The sequence below is a fragment of the Buteo buteo genome, chromosome 16 (assembly GCF_964188355.1).
Source record: "Buteo buteo chromosome 16, bButBut1.hap1.1, whole genome shotgun sequence".
NCBI lineage: Eukaryota > Metazoa > Chordata > Aves > Accipitriformes > Accipitridae > Buteo > Buteo buteo.
The window spans coordinates 15,962,606-15,983,960 of NC_134186.1; the positions used below are offsets into that span (position 1 = coordinate 15,962,606).

At 36.2% G+C, this 21,355-nt stretch overlaps 1 protein-coding gene across 10 annotated transcripts in view; it reads left to right on the top strand.

Annotated features, from left to right (window-relative positions):
• PLEKHA7 (pleckstrin homology domain containing A7) overlaps positions 1 to 21,355 on the top strand; it is a 166,910-nt gene that overhangs the window by 62,965 nt on the left and 82,590 nt on the right. Inside the window, exon 1 of one of the 10 annotated variants that reach the window (XM_075048001.1) lies at positions 21,163 to 21,221. The exons of 8 other annotated variants lie outside the window; for them this stretch is intronic. The gene's annotated coding sequence lies outside the window, so the exon portion shown is untranslated. Of the gene's footprint in view, positions 1 to 21,162; positions 21,229 to 21,355 lie in introns of those variants that run through there. One more of the 10 variants, XM_075047998.1, reaches the window with a different exon arrangement.

Genomic DNA, 21,355 nt, shown 5'->3' on the forward strand with positions numbered 1-21,355 from the left:
TAGAATGTCAGCGGTTATTTGGGCTTGACAGAACAAACAATGCATTAAAAAGCTTCACATAATAAAAAGTAACTCATTAAGCAAGATTGAACTTGAAAAAAGAGTTTTGCTTGCAGGGTATAAAACTTAAGTACAGGCTGCTCTCTGAGAAGACAAAATGAGGAAAACTGTTAAAGATGAGGCAGGCTGCAAGATCACCATCTCTAAATTTTGTCCAGAAGATACAAGCACAAAATCGTGAGTGAGAGATGCTGATTAAGGTGTGGGCTGGTGTTGCGGTTCCTGCATGATTTTCCTCAGTTGGTTCCTTGGAAAAGTGGATCTGGGTAAGAAGGCTGTTCCTATAAAATGCCTCTGATATGGGAAGTCTCTTCTCTCTTCCTTATCTCCTACTTCTTCCATCCTCCCCAGCCCCCTTTTTTTCCTCACTCTATTTTATTCACTTAAAAAAACCCCAAAAAACCCACCTCCGCTGTTTTGTGATATCTGAACTGGTAATTAAAAGCCTCAGCTCTGTATGAGTGACCAGTAGATTGCCACAATCCCACACGTGGCACCTTTGTGATCTGCAGTACCAACTGTGAAACTGCGAGTGTATTGATGCTGTCCCAGTGTTAAACTGAGCACTTCTGAAACTGTTGGCAGTAGTAAGTTGCTAGTTTCGCCTGTGTTGAGTTACATTGGGTATTGCCTACTTTAGGCACATGTGTCACTTCTGGCTTGCTCAATGCGCAGGTTACCTTCTGACTCCTCAGGTCTCTTTCCACATTCCTAGCATGGCTCAGGTTACGCTTGGTGGTAAGGGTGTAATCAGATGAATGCATGGCAGATTGCAGCAATTCATTATAAATCATTCTGTCAGAAAAGAGGAAACTCTGAGGGGAAAATGTGGGCATTATGATAATGTTATCTATTAAGTGTCCTTAAAAGGAGACAAAAGTATAAACTGCATATGATGCAAAGCAATAGCTCTGATGTGGATTACTTACTTTTCTAATTAGTTCTGACTGAAACTTTGAATTTTTTTTTTTTAAATAATTTGTGATACCTGGTATTTCAAGCTTTTATGCACAGAAATGTAATTGTAGTTCATCTTCTAATGACATTGATATTTAGCCAGCAGAACCACTTATAAGTTTTGTGTTATAACAGCTATTTTCTAACATATTCTTCATTGTAAAAAAAAAAAAAAAAAAAAGGAAAATGTGTTGTGTAACTAGAGATTCAGATGTTAAATCTCTTCTACTTCCATTATTCTGAGGATTTCAGCATGAAAAGGCAGTTTGTTTCTTTATTTTTGGAACATTGTGCATTATTTCTGTTGTTTTAGAGTAATTTGTGCATGTGTGTGTTCTGAAACAAAATTGCTGGTTTTCTACAAACATACACTAACTTGGTTTCCTGAATGATGACGGTTGTTCAGAATTCTATTCAGTTCTTCTTTCTATTACCATTTCTGCCTCAGCAGTTGACTAATCTACTTATGGAATTAAGTTAATGAATTATCATAGTTGTTAGTTCCGTAGTGTTCTTCCCAAGATTTACACTGTGATTGCTTCTCTTAATGTTGAAGCTGCCTGGATACCTCTTGGATTCTTTTAAAATCCTTACAGGGATTTGTCTGGAGGTTTTCTGAGATTTACATGGTGTGTTTGGGGGTCCAGGTTATGCAGCAAAATGTACATCAAAGAGCCATCCTACAAGGCCGAGAGTTTACATTCTTAATAATTGGTTTTGAAATTAAACATGGAAACTAATTTTGTGTCTTAGAAATTGAGCCTAGAGAGAAATATTGTTCTTTCTAGTATACATAAAGGAAACATTGACTTGTAAAAAATCCTGCACTTTAAAGGGTGGGCCTAGAAATGGTCCTGGTTTGCGCAGTATTTAGCTGATAATTTGAGAAATGTGAACTAGGAATTTGTTACAGTTTGGTTTGGAGTAAAAAAGTTGAAGCACTGGCAGAAAATTTGTAAGGCATAAATTTGCAAGTTTCTTCTTTATGCAAATTCAAAACTTATTAAATCAGAACTGAGGGCATTGCAGAAGCATAAAAGTTATTTTTAAAACAATTAACTATAGGAAAATTATAACCAATACAGTGATTTATGTTAAAATTTGAATAAGTGTCAGCTAATATTTGAATTATAACAAATTGTTAAATACAGATACTATCTATTCAAACAGGATGTTGATTATATTTAGTCTCACTTTTTATGCGGTTATTTTGGCAGGTGTATGACTTATGACATTGTTAATCCAGTTTCATGAGTCCTGCAACTCATTTGAAGGACATCTTCCTGCAGAAAATGAGCATAAATTTGAGCACGTAGTAAATGGGTACTTATATTCCTTTTTTTTTTTTTTTTTTTTTTTTTTCAAAAAATAGACTACTTCTTTCTCACATGCAGAGGAGAGCCATCTTTAAAGACACTTATTTGAAACAGACGGTCAGTCCTGTTGACGTGTAAATGCCTCTGTACGCTGCTGAGATGACTGCAATGCAGATAATGCTGATGGTGTTAGCCTTTTCAAAATTTACATCAGGTTTTCAGCTCCTGTAAGAGGTTTCATTTACTCATAACTTTAGGTAAGGAATAATCATCTGCTGAAGACAAACAATTACAGTGGAGAAGATTGTAATGGCTGAGATTATGACCTCATGTGGGGCGGGTGCCAGGGCACTGCATAACCATGCTGCTTCCCCGGCATGTCTATCTCGGATACGACTTGCCCAAAGTGACAAATCAGATGGCATAGAGCGCTTTCTCAGAAATTAAGACCCATCATTTTCAGACATTGCTGTGTGTTAGTCTCTTTCCTTGGAAACTCTTGGATGTTGTACTACTAAGTTTTGCTTGCTGTGACATTACTGATGTTAGTTCTGTCTTCGCTGTGGCTACTGCCTTCTCCTGAAGTGAGGCAGCATCTCTGCTGTTTTCTTTTACTCTTCAAATTCCAACTGTGCCTGCACTTTGCTGTCCCTTTCCCTAAAATGTTGAAGTCCTGTTCCTTTTCCCTTAGGATTTACAGTCTCCTTTTAGAGGCTTTGTGTCTCTCCAGGGTTATTGTAACTTCTCAGACCTCTGTAGCACTTTCCCTCCTCTTCCTTATTCCCATGTAAGTAATCCACATTTTACCTACTGCTTTAACTACATCATCCATTTAAAAAAGTCCGTTTCTTGGCTCTCCTGTTAAACTGCATCAAGTTCAAACTTGTCTTTCTTGCTTTAAGATGTGTCATTAGCTCTGTCCCTGCTCTGGTTTCTCACCAGGTTACTCCCTCTGTTTAAATCTATTCAAATGTTGCTGTAATAAAAATAATTTGTTTCATGCTTGCCTGCTGTTGACTAGGTAAGATTTCTAGATTCGAAATATATCCTGGCTTACAGAATTTGTAAGTCTTGGTGTATAAGAGTAATTATTCACTTATTACTGTTCTGAAAACTTAATTGTCTTGTCTTTCTCAGCCTATTTTGGCTTTTACTGATTTTCCTTCCTCTCCTCCTGTCCCCTTTCAGGTAAAAGCTAGAGTGTTTCCCTTTGTTTTCCTACAGCCATTCTGTCTTTCTGATTGCTCTAAAAGTTGCCTCAAGGGAAGTAAAAGACGAAATTGGAGCATTACCCATAATTTTGGAGTCTTTTAATTGTGCCTTTGTTTTCTGTTGGCCTGATGTGAGGGAAGGTGGGTTCCAGGTGATGTCAGAGATCCAGAAACATTGTTCACGAGAGTTTCTCTGTCATAAATTGTTCACACTAATGAAAAGTCAGCATGTGTATATCGATTTGAGAAATGTGTGTATATTGTCTTAGAGGTCAACTGGATTTTAATTAGAATGATTTTCAGATGTGTGCCCAAGATACTTCTGTTGTTTTAACTCCAGCTTTTGTGAGTGGTTCTGTGATGTCTGAAGAACAGGAGCAAGTGTTGATATAGCTTTTGGATAGGGAAAGATGCAATCAAGTTTTTGTTCTGATTCTGGCTCTTCGCATGGAAACCTTACAGGCAGGTTTATTTTCTCTCTGCACTGTGTTACCGTAGATGGATAAAATGCAGAATATTTAGTACATGACCTGTGTCAACTTGTAATACTAAAATCTCACTTCACCGTTCAGAATTGTTCCAATTGAGGAAAAGCAGCACCAATCTATTAATGCCTGCTAAGAGTCTTTTATGTTCCTTCACTGGCAGAATGTTTTTCTTTTATGGATTTATTGCTGCTGTCTGTTGGGCCTGCCTTATTTCCATGTGCTGAAAACATTAGATAAATCTGCAGTGTCTTTGCTAATGTAAACTTTTCTATTGCTATGCACCATGGGCCTTGATTTCGCTCCATTGTGCTTTCTCTCTATATTCTTTTCTGCCCACTCTCACCCTGCTGGGTCTGTATTTCAGATGCTAAAAGCTTATGAAGATAAGCCCCTTATTTTTAAGCACAAGCTGTTCTGAAAACCTCAGTTGCTTAAATGTCATCATTTTACATGCTTTAAAACCTAAATTTTCCTAACAACTAAGCTATTGAATGTTTGTACTTAGTAAGTTTGCATAGTCTACTTACTGCAGTGATTTGAAAGAAACTTCCTGTGTAGTTTACTAATATTAACGTATATTAAAATATTCTTCTAAAATATTCTCTACTCTTTCTAGATTCAGCTTAAAGTTGGGTAGAGTATACTCCCATAATATCTGCTTTTTGTATTACGACTGTGAATTTTTAGAAGTTGGAAGCTTTACAGATACATAGTAAATTGCAGCATTTATTCTTTTCTACCTCAGTACTGGATGGGTCAGGAACTGCAGTAAGTGTTTGGGCTTAGGTTCTTTGAAGCAATGCTGTTGCCTAGTTAGTTCTGTTAAGCAGTTGTGTCCCAATACATGAATCCATTCTCTGCTCTGTTATTTTTAAACTATGGCCTCTTCACTGGTTGTTTTTCCAGTTGTGAATATCTTCATGCTGTTTGTTTTTCTTGACAGTTTATTCAGCTTCTTGTTGCATCATGTGCAGTGTATTAAGCCCAGCTTGAATACTAACCAGAACTTTTTGGTAATCATTGTTAATCTGCTGATCATTGTTAAGTGCACTGATTTGGAAGTAGAGATCTGTAAGTGTTAGGACATGTGTCTCGGATCCAAGCTGTAAATGTTTATATACTTCATAGAAATCTTATGAAATATTGGCAACCTTCACTGGAGCCCAGCTGGAGGCACTATGTATTGTGCAAGCTTTTGTGGTTCGAGTTTAGAAATGTAACTCAGATGGTTGAATTAGTTTTTTCAAAGAAAGATTCCCTTTCTGGGCAGTGGAAAGAAAAACTGCCTTAGAGCAAATTCCTAAATTCATGTGGCATGAATTGTCCCATATGAATCTGCAGAAACTAGTTTGAATGTAAGTTGCTTTTACTTGGCCATTATAGTACCATCAGTCTTCTGATACATGACAATATGTATCTTTAAAACTTGGAAGTCAGAGCTATGCAAACAACCATGGGTACTCAGTACTAAGGCCATCCTTTTGAGCTTAAAACATCACCATTTGTTTCCAGCTGGCATCTGTTGCTTCCTTTCAGCTGTTGATTTATTCTGGATTCAAAGCTGTCATGATAGGGCTCAGGTCATGATGCGCTCATTTGTGCATATTGCTATGTTATTCTTGTATGGAGAATTCTCACATGTGCTGAAGCTGAGAAAATTTTCTTTGGTGATAAAGAAAGGGCAGAAAGGAGAAATGGGAGATGCCTCGAGGACAAAGGTGACTTTGCAATCTTCATATCGGACAACTGTAAAGCTGCTGCATGGACTTCAATTAATATTTTCACAGACCTCCCCCCCCCCCCCCCGCCTAATTCTATTACCTTAGTCAGATGTGATTGGTAATTTGGTCTTTGTCTAAGCAGGCATCCTCTTGCACTCTTCTGGAAAAATGATGCCAAAGTAGTGAGAGCAGAAGCAATAACAGAAATGGTGTTTGAAGGAGAAACAAAGGTTGTTTCCCTGCGTCCCGACTCTACTATCATGCTTCCCATACAACTTGCTCTTCTGTTGCTCTTAGATTTAACCTGGAGTGGTGGGTTTTTTTTAAATTAAAATGGTAATAATTTAGTCTTATTTTTGTTACATGTAATGCACTTTTATTTTGCAAAGTACCAATGCCCTGAAAGTATGTTTCAAAGAATGTGTAGTCATTTTACTGGCTGTTTGGATCACTGAGTTTTGGTGCTAGTACATGAAATTACCTGGGAATCTAATCTGACAGTAAATGTATGTGTCACTGAGTAATCACTAGCAACTCTCTTACTGAGGGGATCTTCAGATTAATTCCTTGAGGATTTCTTTTGTTGTTTGATTAGTGAAGAGCAAAAGATTTTTAACTATGATTTGTTGTGAATGTAGAGCCAAAAAGATATTTACATGAGAAGCAACAGATAGTATGTCTGAATACACTTTTGAGGCAAATAATTTTGTGGTGTAAACAAGTGAAGAACTTTTTCTCTGAATGCTAAGTACACAACACAACTTAAAATTACTGTTTTTCTATTTGCTACTTTGAAAGAGGTGGTTATAATTTTAACTTGGAACTTGCTTTCCCTAAAATTAGAACACATGCTGAAATTTTGCTGCTTGCCTTGTGTAATGTATCCTGATGATTGTGAATTTGGAAGTTCTTTACATGCAAGATCTTTAGGAAAATGAGATAATGATTGAAATAATTTCAGTAGCCCTTAGGCTAGAAGTAAATAGTCTGATTAATATGATTAATATTATTGGTATCTGGAAGCTATTGTTTCTGAGTCACTGCTCCTTTCTGCTAGTAAAAATAGTTTTTTTCTTTCTGATACAGTGGAAGTTAAATGCTTCTGTGCATAGTACAAATTGCAGCATTTATTGGATTTGATGAATTGCCAAATATGAGGTCTTTATAGTTCAACAAAGAAAATTTGAATTACTTGCTGGCTTTTTTTTTAGTTTAATATCATGAGTGCATGTTGATAGTTGATACTGGTTTCCATCACTTCTTAATTTTATCAATAAACTTTAAAGTACAGAGAATCCAACATAGAAGTGTTGTAGAGCACAATTATAATTAGATATCGCTAATAGATGAGGTCTGTTTCCCAGAACAAAGGAAAGCCAAAGATTGCAGTAACGGAATCATTCTTCTTATCCCTTTTATGTATTATGTAGAGGGTATGTGATTAAGGTGCAAGTCAACGTGCTAAAGATAGACAGGAAAATGTTTAGAATTATTTAAGCTAATAATTAGGTAGTTGGCAGGATGAAAGTTTATTCCTTTATTTTAGATGTGACTTTCAGGAATGCTTCATTTTCAGTTAATTAAAGGTACAGTAAATCTCCATGGAGCTAAGATCACTTCTTTCTTATCTGACTTGTAATACTGGTTAAGCTTTAAATAACATAGGAACAAATTTTAGTACCAAAGGAAAATACAGCTATGAGATGTGAGTGTGCGTGTATGTATAAATCTTGTTATTTTTATTACCATTTTAATGGTTATATCTAAAGATATAACTCTAAACCCACTATCACAATGTGGATTGTTCATCTTGAATTCTGATCTTTTTATTTTGCTGCACTTGAAAAATTTTATCCATTGTTGAAGTGAAATCCATTGCATTTTAGCAGATTAGGTATGCCGTAACATGAGTAGCTTGCACATCTCTGTATTTCTTCCTAATAAGCACAGCTATGAGTGATCCACTGTAAGACAAATAGTTAGTTCTGACACTTCCTAAAAAGGCTTGTATTTCTCAAGTGATACTGGCAATTGGTATCACTTGAGGCTTTTGTGATAAGGATTGATTACATTAATATTTCATAAAACCCTATATTCAGGCACTATATATTAGTGATTATTGTCTTTATCAACCCTGTCTCTATTCAAGATATTGATATAAATAATTCCATTAGTCCCCCTGAGACATTTGGTCCCTGTAGGAAATTTGAGTTCAATCAGTTTCAGTGATAAAGCCTCTACAAGTTTTGATCATTAACTTCGATAGTGTGATGGTTTAAACAAAGTAAATACAGGTTATTAATGCTGTAGATTTTTATTTAGTTTATTTTTCTAATCAATGTACATGCCAGAATTTTTTTTGGTGCTGGTTTAGAACATTCTGCCTGTAGAACCTGCTAAGCTGTGTGAATAAGCCTGCCATTGTTAAATGGTGCATTTTAGAATGGCAATCAGCGCTCAGCATTGCTTGGTCATGATTTGGAACAATATGCAGAAATAATGGGCTTTGACTCCCTACCAGTTCTTGCCCTTGCAGTAATAAGTAATTCAACACTAACTCTTCATAGAAAGACAGGTTTTTTTGGGTAGAAAAATATGTGTGTATTTTCTGAGAAGAGTCAACTCTACTTTTTGTCCTTTGCTACTTGATTGAGTACCTTAATGAATTCTGGATGACAACAGAAATGATGCCTTTGATTTAGAAAAAATAACAAACCAAACCATTCAGCTGCAAAGGAAATTAAATACTGAGACAAGAAGGTTTTTTTTGTACTGTATCTAACAGCAGTGGACTATTTAACATGTACTGTTCTTTTTTTTTTTTTTTTTTTCCATCTGTGTTCTTTTAATGACTTAGCAGTGGTTTAGTTCTCTTGCTGTGAAAAAGTTCTTGGGATGTTACCTCTAGATAGATTTGAGGCTTCTGCAATACTTGTGAAGTACTTTGCTTCCGTGCTGCGCTTTTGGTACTTTTGATCAGGCTTGCTAAGTATTTGTGGTATTAGTGAAACTGTATGTTTAGTTCAGACTTCAATTCCTCAAACACTCAATTTCATGCTTCCTCCCCAAATTTTAAGTTTCCTGTCATCTCTTTTACTTTTAAGAGATCAATAATTAATGCACGATTCTCCATGTAACACTGCCTTCTCATTGATGTGAAGATGTTACTGATGAATAAAAATCTACTCTTTCTGTATTGAACACATTTTTGTTCTCTGCATTGAACTTGAAACTTCTCAGTATTGATGCTTTCCAAATGTCTCTCTTGAATATTGGTTTTAGAAATCTTTCACCAGAAGTGCTGTTCTAGATTGAATCCATATTTCCTATTCAGGACATTCTGTAATATCAGAATAAATAACTTCTCTTTGTTCCTTTGTGCTTTTCTTCTGTTACTTTGTTTTGGTCTTCATATTTCAGTTCATCACGTTGGCTGTATTCTGTGCTTAAAATGTTGACCTAGGCTTCATGTCCTGGAGAATTTGAATTCATTCTCATTCATTGTGCATTACTCTTAATCTTTTGTTGTTGTTGGTTTTTGTAAACAGCTGTTGTTGTTTACTTATTTCATTTGTTCAAGCAAGGGATTGAAAATGTCATCTGTTCACATATTCTGTGAAGATTACACACATTTCTATCTCTAAATGTACATATCAGTGTACGATAGAATGGCTTTTTGGCATTAGTGAATACTTAAGAATCTGTATGAATGCAACTGTTAACTTCAAATAGGTATGCATGATTAAAAAAATGTGGAAGGAAGAATCCTAACGCTTTACTGATTAGGATAGCATATATTCTGTATGAATATATTTGCATAATCTAAATTTACATGCAGAGTGGTCCAGCTTTTTTTTTCTTGTGGTCTAAACAAATGTCCTTAATATCAAAAGAGAAAGTAATTTTTTTTGCCTGAGAAATCTCACTACATTTCCAATTGATTCATATGCCTTATTTGTATATTATGAAATTTCTAAGCAAAGTGATTACTCTGAAACCTGTATAAATACTAGTTTTTCTGCCATTTTGCATTTTTATCTTCATTTATATATTCTTGCATCATATGAGTTTCTTTTTTTTTTTTTATGTTTCCTGATAGGACATGTCATGGTGGATTTAGGCCAAGAAGTAAATTTTTTTTTCTTTGTTCTGTGATCGCACCTGATGTTCCAAATGTGCTTTGAATATTATTGTCTGATGATAGGCTATAGTATATGGACAGCTACAAATAATGGCAAATTACGAGATTATCAAGCTATAGCCATGTGCTAGCTTGTTTGAGAAAAACATTGCCATGTGGTTATACACAAACTACAGGAACTACTTTGTTTTGTGGTAGCATGGAGAAAAAATTACCACCAAGCGCTCCTCTTTTTATCCCCTTGTGTATTTTTGTCAGGGAACTGAAAATACTTTCTAATGTCCAGGATTGTTTATGCACGCTGTGACTAATGAATGGCCCTGTCAAGTTAGGGGTTTATGTTTAAGAATCTGCAGGATCCAAAACATGATGACTTTTAATTTTTTTTTTTTTTTTCAAAGCAGTATCTAGAGTATTATTTTTAAAAAAACCATGACAGCACTTAGAATTGTTTTATTTTCTGCCAAGACTAAAATCTTGTGTGCTGTTGGGAACAATTGGAAAAGACAGAGATGCTTTTCCCACAGATTTGCCTCTAGTCTTTTGCAGTTAACCAATCTGTGGTGATACTTAGACAATTCAGTCCCTGATTTCAGATTTCCTGCTGAAGTGACTTACAAAACTTACTCTTCATTGACATAAGAAGAATTCTGCCAGCCATCCTAAAATTAATATTCACTGAAGTATTTGGTAAATAGCTGTTGTGGTTTAACCCCAGCCAGCAATTAAGCACCATGCAGCTGCTTGCTCACTCCTCCCAATGGGATGGGGAGAGAATCAGGGAAAAACGTAAAACTTGTGAGTTAAGAACAGTTTAATAATGAAAATAAAATAAAATATAATGATAACAATAAAATAGAATAATATCAGTAATAATAATTGTAATGAAAAGGAGTATGACAAAAAGAGAGACTTTAGACCCAAGAAAAGAGAAGTGATGCACAATGCAATTAGGCAATTGCTCAGCACCCGCTGAACGATGCCCGAGCAGCGATCGGCTCCTCCCGGCCAACTCCCCCAGTTTACATGCTGAGTGGGAGTGACGTTCTGTGGTGTGGGATATCCTTTTGGCTAGTTCGGGTTGGCTGTCCTCTGGCTATGCTCCCTTCCAGCTTCTTGTACACCTGCTTGCTGGCAGAGCATGGGAAACTGAAAAATCCTTAACTTAGGAGAAGCACTACTTAGCAACAGCTAAAACATCAGGGTGTTATCAACATTATTCTCACACTAAATCCAAAACACACTGTACCAGCTACTAGGAAGAAAATTAACTCTATCCCAGCTGAAACCAGGACAATAACAAGTGTGAAATCTAAACATGGGGAAAAAAATTCTAGAGAGCAGTATGTTTGAGGGGAAAAAAATGTATTATTCTTGAAATCTTAAATTGGTATTTGTATTTTTGGTTTGTTTTTTTTTTTTTTTTGAGAGTAGAATTTTGTTTCGCTCAAACTGTCAGCAGAATGAATGTCAGTGATTAAAATTCCTATTGTCTTTAGGCGTGAAAAGGTTTTTGTTGTTGTCATGGTGACAGTTGAGTGACAACTTCAAAGTGAGTAGTTGCTACTGACAGCTCCATTATGAACAATTACAATGTTTCAGGAAGGATTTCAGGACGAAATAGGATTTCTTTACTGGGCTTTAAAAACATCCTTTTTTAACCTGATGTTTTTGTATAAAGAAATAGTGTCTAGGTGACTTTGCTTCAGAAGGTTCTTTTTAAGAGCCATGTGAAATATCGCTGCTAATTGCTTTTTCTTGCCCTGCTCTGATGAGAAGGGCCAAATTCACAGGAACTGTTAGCTGATGCAGTTGGTTTGAATTCACAGTACCCTGCAGGTCATGTATATTGAATTGTTCTCTAACATTCTTTTTTGGCAGGGTTGTGTATGCATTTCATCCTAGAAGATGGTGCATCCTAGAACATGCTTGTTGTGTACATGCATGTACAGTCTGCATATATGATGTTGTATTTAGTGCCTTTTCGTGATTTGTAGTGTTCTTCAGGTCTAAGTTTTAATGGATCATTTGTGAAAAGAATAGCATTGCATTATAAAGATTTTCTTACATGTAGAAAAGTTTTATAAATTCATTTTTGGAAGACTGTATTGGAAAAGTCAGTTTAGAGTTATACTTGCTTTTCAGAGCCTAAAAAGTTGCTATGAATCCCATTTTTGAATGGTGGAAGTTACACACTTATCAGGGGAAGTTCTATATTATTGATTTTACAGTCTCCACAAGTGCTTTTACCCCTATCAATTCCATGTTTTTAAAAATCATGAGGGAACTGAGATTTACAAGGTATAAGGGTGTTTGTAAATTGTGATTTGCATTAGATAGCACTGCACTAAAGTGTGTGTTCTGTCTCAAAACACTGTATGCAACAGTAATCCAGTTATATGCATCCTTGTTAACACATATCTGTTTTTCTTCAAATCTAAGATACTTTCTTAAGTTTTGAGAGTTGTTTTAGGAAAAATATTTTAATTCCTGAAGATCATTATTATGTGTTCGCCTGGCTGCCTGAGTTCATATTCTTACCACTGGTAAACACAAATTAATTTATAGTAGCTTACTGATATATCAGCTTTCTGGTAATAAGCTGAATTGAAGGTTTCTCTTGGATTTTAACTCCTTCATTCCATCCTTTATAGTGCTGCTTAGGTTTCTGTGCTTTGATACCTTTATTCTAAAAGGCATTGTAATTAATTACATGAGCACATTATAATCAAAACCTACATGCTGTTTCTAAATATGTGAAAGATCAACTTTGTGAATTTACAGAATTTTAATCTTTCGGAAATCTGCCTAACTTCTGATGTGTCTAGAGCCTCAAAATGAAAACCTCAAGTATGCACGTGTGCTCATACATGCACACATTTTACGTGTGTGCGTGTGTATAAAAGTACATGCAAATATATCAGTAAACACATATTTGTTTGTTTGTTTTATATTTGTTTTTAGCAAAAAGCAACAGCAAAAGGGAATAATTTTAATTTTTGTTTTTGGCTGCATAGTAGTTCTGGAAACCTCATTAGCCTTACTTTCTGCAGACTCACTGGAACAATCGGAGAGCTGAAGGACTACTGTGTTTGTGGAGGAAAACTCTGTTGAGACTATGCAATGAAATTTTCTCCATAACTGTGAATTTGACCAAATGGGTCAGATTTTTCTCAGAGGTGATGAAGTATTTTAGATCTGTACTGTCATTCTATGCTTGGTCAACCCTGACAGGTTTTGATTTCATTTGCCAAGCAATAAGTGAACTAGGGATGTTCAAAGTATTTTTCTGTTTGCTCCTGGCTCATAACTTTGTAAGCTCAGTAGCTTAGAACATATTCTTACATGAAAAGTACTGTTTAAAAATGAGGTTGAATACACAGAGCACTGAAGCATTTTTTTTTTATTGCATTGTAAGTTTTAAATATCATTGTTTTCTCTATGTTCTGTAAGTAGTCTTACACTTTCTAAGATTACCTCTCTTTTAACTCATCATACGAGTACTGATTCTTAAGATGTCTTTTTAAAAAAAGGTTCTTAAGAATCCTTTAGAGACTGACAAAAGCAGATGTACTGCTTGGTGTCCGTTTATCTTAATTCTGCAAACACTGAGAAATGTGAATTGTCCTGTTTGAAGTGTTTATAAATTAAACATGTCTTTAATCAGTTTTTATATTGTAGTAGGCAAATGACAGGTCAGTTTTTTCAGGGTTAATTTTTACTCCTCTGTTTGTTATTATTATTATTAAGTAATTTAAATAATATCAGAGCTGTGTTTAGACTTTCAGGTGATACTATTGATAGGTCTCAGCTATGCAAAGGGTATTATTGCACTGTTGTAAAAGTCTTGCTGTTTGTTGGAACTCACGGCTTCTATTACTGCATAAATTTTTCCTTCCTAATGAAGGTAATACACTTCCTGGGTTGATCATGTAAACATTATTTTGCTTGTTTGTTTTGAATTATGTTTTGTACATGTGTGTTTTATTTTCTTACTAGCAAAATTGCTCCTGGTACTATAGTCATAGTGCCCACTATAATTAGTTTACACTAAGAGAGTTTTTAGTGTGATGAGTCATTTCTAGGCATTTTAATTAAAATAATGTACAGAGTACTGGTTCAGAAAATACAGTGGGTGATTCTAGTCCTGTCTTGGATAGAGAGAAGAGGAGAATTGGCACAGAAGTTTGTCATTTAAAGAAAAATACATGGAAGGATTTCGAAAGAAAGTTTCTTTCAATACAGTGAATATATGCAATATGAAGCAAAACTGTTTTGTTATCTAGTCAGCAAATGATACGATCTTTGCCTTTTGTGTAAAATAACTGTATTTGACATCGGAAAATGCTAATAAGGGCCTGTAGCCCTACTTTCTTCCTTAGTCCTCTGTAGGAAATCTGCTTCTTGCCAGTTAAAATAATGTGATAAGACATTTAACTACAAAATATTAGATGGACAAAAGCATTCATAAGCCAGGAAAAATTGGCATCTTACAAATTCTGCCTTAATCTGTGCTTTGCTGCCTGCATTGTAGTAATTCTTAATTTATGATCATGAAGTGTTACCTACTATAATTCTGGTTTTTGAGGCTAAGTAAATTATATGGGTTTAGTTGAATAAATTTTATTCATGCTTTTTAGAAGTATTAACTGTTAAAATTTGTTCTTAGAAACTCCACAATGGAAATGCTGAGATGCTGTAGTACAGTTTTCCCTCTTTGGTCATTCTGATTTTTCAGTAACAAGAAAATATTTGTGAATGAAAACATCTCAACATCTAAAATGGTATTCCTGATAGAGATGAAGAAAACAGAATAAGGAAGAGAAAGTGTGCCAGAGAATTGTTATTATGTAACTCAAGGGCTTACATTCTGTTTCTTTTTGTACATTTTGGTGCTAGCTTGTTGCAGATGCCTTATAGTTCTCGAAGATTAAAGACTGTGGAAAGTTAGTGGAAAAAATATTCTTAAGAAAGGTTGAGTTGGATGCGTCTTGAACTTCAGCTGGTTTTTGGAAGATAAAATATGTCTCTGCAGTCTGTCTGTCTGCTTCTAATTGAGGATTTCTATAGTGACCACAGTGGTATGACAGACTGGTTGGATTAAAAGTAGTGCAAAGTGAAAATCCTGCTCAGAGGTGAATAGTTTAGAGAGATCGGGGGTGAGAGAGCCTGGAGCAATACGTGCGCAGCATTGTTATAATATTTGGAGATAGAAGTGTCTGAAACTTCTCATTTACAAAGTAATACTGTAAATGCAGGCCCTGAGAAAATTTAAGATTAAAATTTTTCTAAAAGTCTGTTTTATTATGGAGTAGTAGAAGCGGTGTTATAAAAGACTGAATTGAGAATCCCATTTTAATTATTTCCTGAGAAATCTGCTAATTGATACCATTGAGATTTAATTTGTAGAAACAATTGTTGCTGCTAATGCCCTACATAAAGTATTCTGAATATCTGCATTTTAAAAAGTGTGCTCCAATTGGAATCTCATAGGTCAGTTAATACTTCGTTTTTGATTCTTGAATTGATGAATATATAGTTATCTTGATTGTAAAAGTTGTATAATTATATATGAATATAACATATATGGTTATAATATGATTATAATATGGTTATACATTAGTAATTGTGTGAAGAGGAGGGCAGGATATTTCTTTGGAGAGCTGGAATTACCTGTACTTCCAGCCCCAGGGAACAGTTGGGAGCTCAAGGAACAGAAGAGAACATTTCAGTTGTAGAGGATTAGGAAGCAAGGAAAATCCCTGTAGTGCTTATATGACTTTCTTTAGTTGCTGGAACTTGGTTCGCCTAAGGGAAGGTCCTGTGAAAAGCTGGTGACCTGCGTTGTGTGTATTGCAATGCTATGTGCCTGTTGAAGGACATACAATTTCTTGCTAGTCCAGTCCCTCATATGGTGGTTTTAGGTAGTAGTTGGTTTCCAAGCTCTAATGATAATTTTCCTGTAGTAGAACCAGAACTTTCATAAACCTTTTTTTTTCTTCCTCAGTGGCAACTGCATAGAATTAATTTTGTTGTGGGCATTCGGCATTTTGCAGCCCTGTACACATCTGTCCCCTGTCTCCTTGCATGTACTGTTCCTTATTGCTCCTGCATCCTCACTCTTGCCTCTTTACTCAACTGTTCCCACTGCAAGACAGCATAACACAAAGAGCAGATAAAATTTAAAATCTCTAGCTGCCTTGAAAATGTTGTGAGAAGAATTTGTGGAACACCTAGTTTATGAACTATACATGATGCTTGGATACTTTTATCAACTATAGGAAATCTTGAGCAATCTAGAATACAGTTGTCATTGATAAGATGATGTGCAGACAGTCTATGTTAAGTGAACATTGGTCAAAATACATTTTAAATGAACTTTGTGAAATTTCAATAGGCAAATTGTGGTTAGTAGGTCAAGGGCAGTGATTCTCCCCCTCTACTCTGCACTGGTGAGATCCCACCTGCGGTACTGAGTTCAACTTTGGGGTCCCCAGCATAAGAAAGACCTGCTTGAGCAGGTCCAGAGGAGGGCCACGAAGATGATCAGGGGGTTAGAGCATCACTCCTATGAAGACAGGCTGAGATACTTGAGGCTGTTCAGCCTGGACAAGAGAAGGCTCCAGGGAGACCTTATAACAGCCTTCCAGTACTTAAAGGGGGCCTACAGGAAAGATGGGGAGGGACTCTTTATCAGGAAGTCTAGTGATCGGATGAGGGGTAATGGTTTTAAACTGAAAGAGGGTAGATTTAGATTAGATGTAAGGAAGAAGTTCTTCACTGTGAGGATGGTGAGGCACTGGAACAGGTTGCCCGGAGAGGTTGTGGATGCCCCAGTGTTCAAGGCCAGGCTGGATGGGGCTTTGAGCAACCTGGTCTAGTGGAAGGTGTCCCTGCCCATGGCAGGGGGATGGAACGAGATGGTTGTCCTGGTTTCAGCTGGGATAGAGTTAATTTTCTTTCTAGTAACTGATATAGTGTTATGTTTTGGATTCAGTATGAGAATCCCTTCCAATCCAAACCGTTCTATGATTCTGTGATCATTACATTGGAGTGTTAATCCCTTGTATTTATTTGTTGATTGGCTTATTAATGGTTTCATGAAAGAAATCTGTGAGTTTCTTTTCTGTTGGTAAGCAGCTAGAAAACTGGCATCTTGCATGCGTCTTTGATACATGCCACTTGGCATTAGATGAAGGTTCCTTGCTTCCAAAAATAGTTGGTGTTACATGTCATGTATATGGGTTTGGTTCCCCTCCCCCCTTCCTAAGAATCTGCTGTTAACTGCAGCAGGAAATATCTTTACAATGGGACCACGGTCCTTATATTTGTGATTTGGTGGGTAGGGTAAGACCACTTAATAAAAATGGTCCACCTGTCATTTTTCTTCCTTCAGATAAACTTCTGGGGAAGACTATTAAGAAACATAACATGATTCTTGGTCCTGCTGTCAAGGTTGTTTGGTTTTTGTTTCCTCCAACTCTTCAGTATAAAATGCAGGGAGGTGGTCTCACAACTCACAGCAAAGTACCTGACTGATATCTTATTTTTGTTGTCCTTCCCTGTAGGGCATGCTGACTAATCAGAAACATTAGTGTTGGAACTTAAATCAATTTTATTGTTTACTTTCTTTAGATGATGTTATTTAAAACAAAAATATAACTGTTTCCATGTAGAACTCCAGGGGTTTTTTTTCTTCCCACGGTAACTCTCAGTTGTCATTTTCTAATGTATCCACAAAATAGCTTTTGTGTCTTTTTTCTAGTTCTCATTCAGATAAAATTTATGTTCATGTCAATAGAAATATTTGAGAGTAAAAACAGGTATGTAGGCATGTAAAGTATGTAGGACCAGACAGTGCAAGGTGCCAAAAAGTTTGAGCTGGTTTTTCTTAATGTCTCAAGTACACAATGTCTTACTCTGCAACCTGTTCATGTCAGAAGAATGTAGAATATGCACGTGGTATTTGCAGAATTTGTGAGCTGTCTGAGAATAGTTAAGTTCAGAGGTATTAAAACTTAAAGTTATGGCATATAACATGAAAGTCCCAGAGTGCTGGATGTAAAACAAAGTCTGTGTCATACAAGATAAGAATAATTAATTTGTTTTTCCTAGAGAGCATCTTCTTATTCAGAAACAGGGCATTTTCACTCCTTTTACTCTGATTTCACAGTAATTTGCATTACAATGCAGTTATGTCTTTCTAGTGTTGTACTTTGAGATGAATGAATATTGCCACTCATCACTTCTGGAATTTAATCTGTTGTATTAGCATCACTAATTTAGATTTAGATTCTTAGATTGTTTTCAAAGAACAGTAATAAGATGACAGTATGTGGTACCACAAAAGCAGACATATTCTGGGGCATGTTAGGTTGAACTTGATGTTTCAGTGCAGTTATTTATAAGTTGTACCTGGGTGAATTAAGTTGATAGCAACTAGAAAGTAACTGACTGAGCAGAAAGATTTTGAGTAAGTAGTATAGGAAAGTTAATCTCAAAGTGAATTTACTTTTGGAGACTTACATTTGGAGATGCAAGTTTTCAGGTGCCATTGATTGGTTCAGTTTTAAAGAACCACGCTGGCAATTTAATCTTGCCAAATAATTTTGCTAAACTTGCTTTCTGGGTATCGTAATGCATTAGGGCCTTATGTTTGTACAGAACTGTATCCTGGTTTACAGTGTGTTATCTCACAGCTGTGAAAAAGTACACTAGTATAAAAGCCAACCTTCTTCTTCCTACATCCATACACTTAGTACTTGAAGTGAAAAGAATAATTGATGTAGCCAAAATGTTGTCTTCAGAATAAAGGCGACTTTATGTTGGATATAAATATTTTAAAGAACAAACTTCTATGCATTAGAAGAGATTTTCTGTAAATCTGTAAACAATTAAACTTGGAAGGTAGCAATGTATCTTTTCAGCTAGATTCAGAAATTTCAGCCTGTTCTCACCTCCCAGGTTTGCTGGAATTCTTTGGGAAGGTTGAGGTAGTCCTTTCTACTGTTGAAAAACAATGAATGTTTGTGCTTGTATGTACTGCTGTAGCACCCCAAAAGCTGCAAATGAGGTTAAGACTCTAAATTGGTAGGCACCTTTTCTCTCTTTTGAAAGTCTTAAACTGTAATAAACTGGTGGTTTTACAAAAATAGGATTACTCAACAAGGTCATACAAGAAATCTGCTGCAGAGCTAAGATCTGAATCCTCATCTCCCAAATCCCAGTGCAGTAGTGCCAAAACCATTAACTTCTTTTATCTGTTAATGATGCAGAAAAACTTAATGCACTTCAGGTTTTGCAAATTTAGCCACTGCTTTCTCTTTTCTTGTGGGAGAACCCCATTTATCTGTAAAGACATGTTTCCAAGTCCTGATCCAGTATCCAAAATAACTGAAATGTCATCACTCAATGAGTTCAAATTGTTTCAACTTCATAATGCAAAACTGATGAATATAACATCGAAGCAGAATCACTCTGTGAGTCAGTGTTGACTTGCAAAAATCAGTCACTCCGAAGTCTTAACTCTTTTCTGTGCTGCTTATAGATTTACTGTTTTTTTTTAAGGTAGTGTAATTGCAGTGTCTATTAAGTTACATTTTAGGAATAAGCGTCATTTGTTGGTCACTTTATTAGAATTAAATAAGTATGGGCAGCAAGTGTTCAGAGTAATGATTCGCGACCTTGATTAGTTTCAACAGCTGGCTGGGAGAAATTAAAATAGAAATTAATCTAAAATGAAGTTTCTATATGAAGAACATAAGAAGTCCTTGGGAGGAAATAATACAGGGTTTGTCCAGTTACTTAGACTACAGTAAGAGGAGCTGTTTCCTATTTGAAAGTTTGGACTTTCTGTAATCAGATAAAGTCCCAGAGAAGGTGAATGAAGCAGTCACAGCTAACCAGCTTCCAAACAACAGGTCTGGAGCTTTTCCGCTGTTTGTTGGAGGTTATTGCTATAAGCTACACCTTTTTCATGAGCACACAGAATTCATGTGGAAAAATGAGAGACCAAGTGAGTAGCTGTGCAGAAAAATTATTCTACTCTTTATAACTATTTAGGAAAGCAGATAGGATGCTTGAAAGAGTAGTTAACATATTTTACAGTTGTACAAAGTGAAAAGCAAATAAACGTAAGTATATTGTATGAAGTTAAAGCTGAAAATTTTTAATGTAGTGTGGCGCACTGTCCAAGAAGGTAGAAATAAATCTTAGCTTTGGTTTCGACTGCTGTAATATCAGATGTAGTTTTGGAGAGGAGGGGAAGATGCCAAGAGTTCTTGAGAAAATCCTTGAAATGTTGATGTGTGGTGGCGGTTTAATTGTACAGAATAGTCAGTATGTAAAACAAAAGAAAACAAGCACACCAAAAAACCCCTGAAACAACTGAATCTTCTTTTGCATATAGTTAAATTGCTAGATTATACATTCATCTAAGTGTTTTTAAGACTTTGTGCATTTTCTATAGTAAGTAAATTAAAATGCAACTGAAGCACTGAACGCGTGAAAAGGTACTGTGCTGCTTGTAATCCTCTTGACTAGATATATATGTATGTAATACTTGTGATGTTGCACTTGGGGTTTTTTGCATTTTAAAAGTTAGCATTGAATAAAACCATTTTTGCTACAGTGCTGGTCTGAACTTACCTGGAGTGTCTAGCTCTTAGTCTGGCTCTGCTCACTTACGTGCTTTGGAGCACTTTATTTTTGATCTTGCTGCATCTGAAGGTGAAAAAACCCTTTTAATTCCCTGAATAGCGAAGGACTATTTAATACCTATATTTTCAAGAGATTACAAAGTTTTCTGTAAGTGGAAGATGCACATTTTTCAAAGATATTCTATCATTGTATGTATTGTTAAATAATTACCTAAAGAACAATTATTATTTCATGTGAAGTTACTTCACCGTTGTAGCTGCCAAGTTTCAGTCACGTGCTTGATAGAGACTTGCTTGGCATTGAAAGGACTTAATGCAGGATCTGAAGAAGTTTTTGGAATTTCTTTCAATCTCTAATCCTGCCAGTGCTCCCTGTCCTCACCCCAGGCCTCGTCAGCAATGTGAGAGCTTGCCTGCTGCCAGATTCTCTCACTTCAGCATTGCCCTTGCCTGCGCGGCGGCTGACTGGAGGAAAGCCAGCCGAGTGGCGAGGCATGCGAACCGGAGCGCTCCCCGAGTGGTGCTTGCGCTCTGCTCTGGCTGTGTTCTTTGACGGCAGCAAACAGTGGTGGTGGTCTGAGGTCAGAAAGGGAACCGGCACGGGACTGTCTTCTCAGGTCGCTGGCTAGTTCGGGGAGATGGCAGAGAACTAGTCCTTGCATTGCAAAGGTGAGAGGTGGGTCATACTGTAGATCCTCTGGCTGAGCTTTTATTTAAGGGCGTATTTCTTCAGATATGTGAACTCTGTTGTGGAGCCACGTAGGCTGCGAAAGCCCTGGCGATAAAGCAGCAGCAGCAGAAGC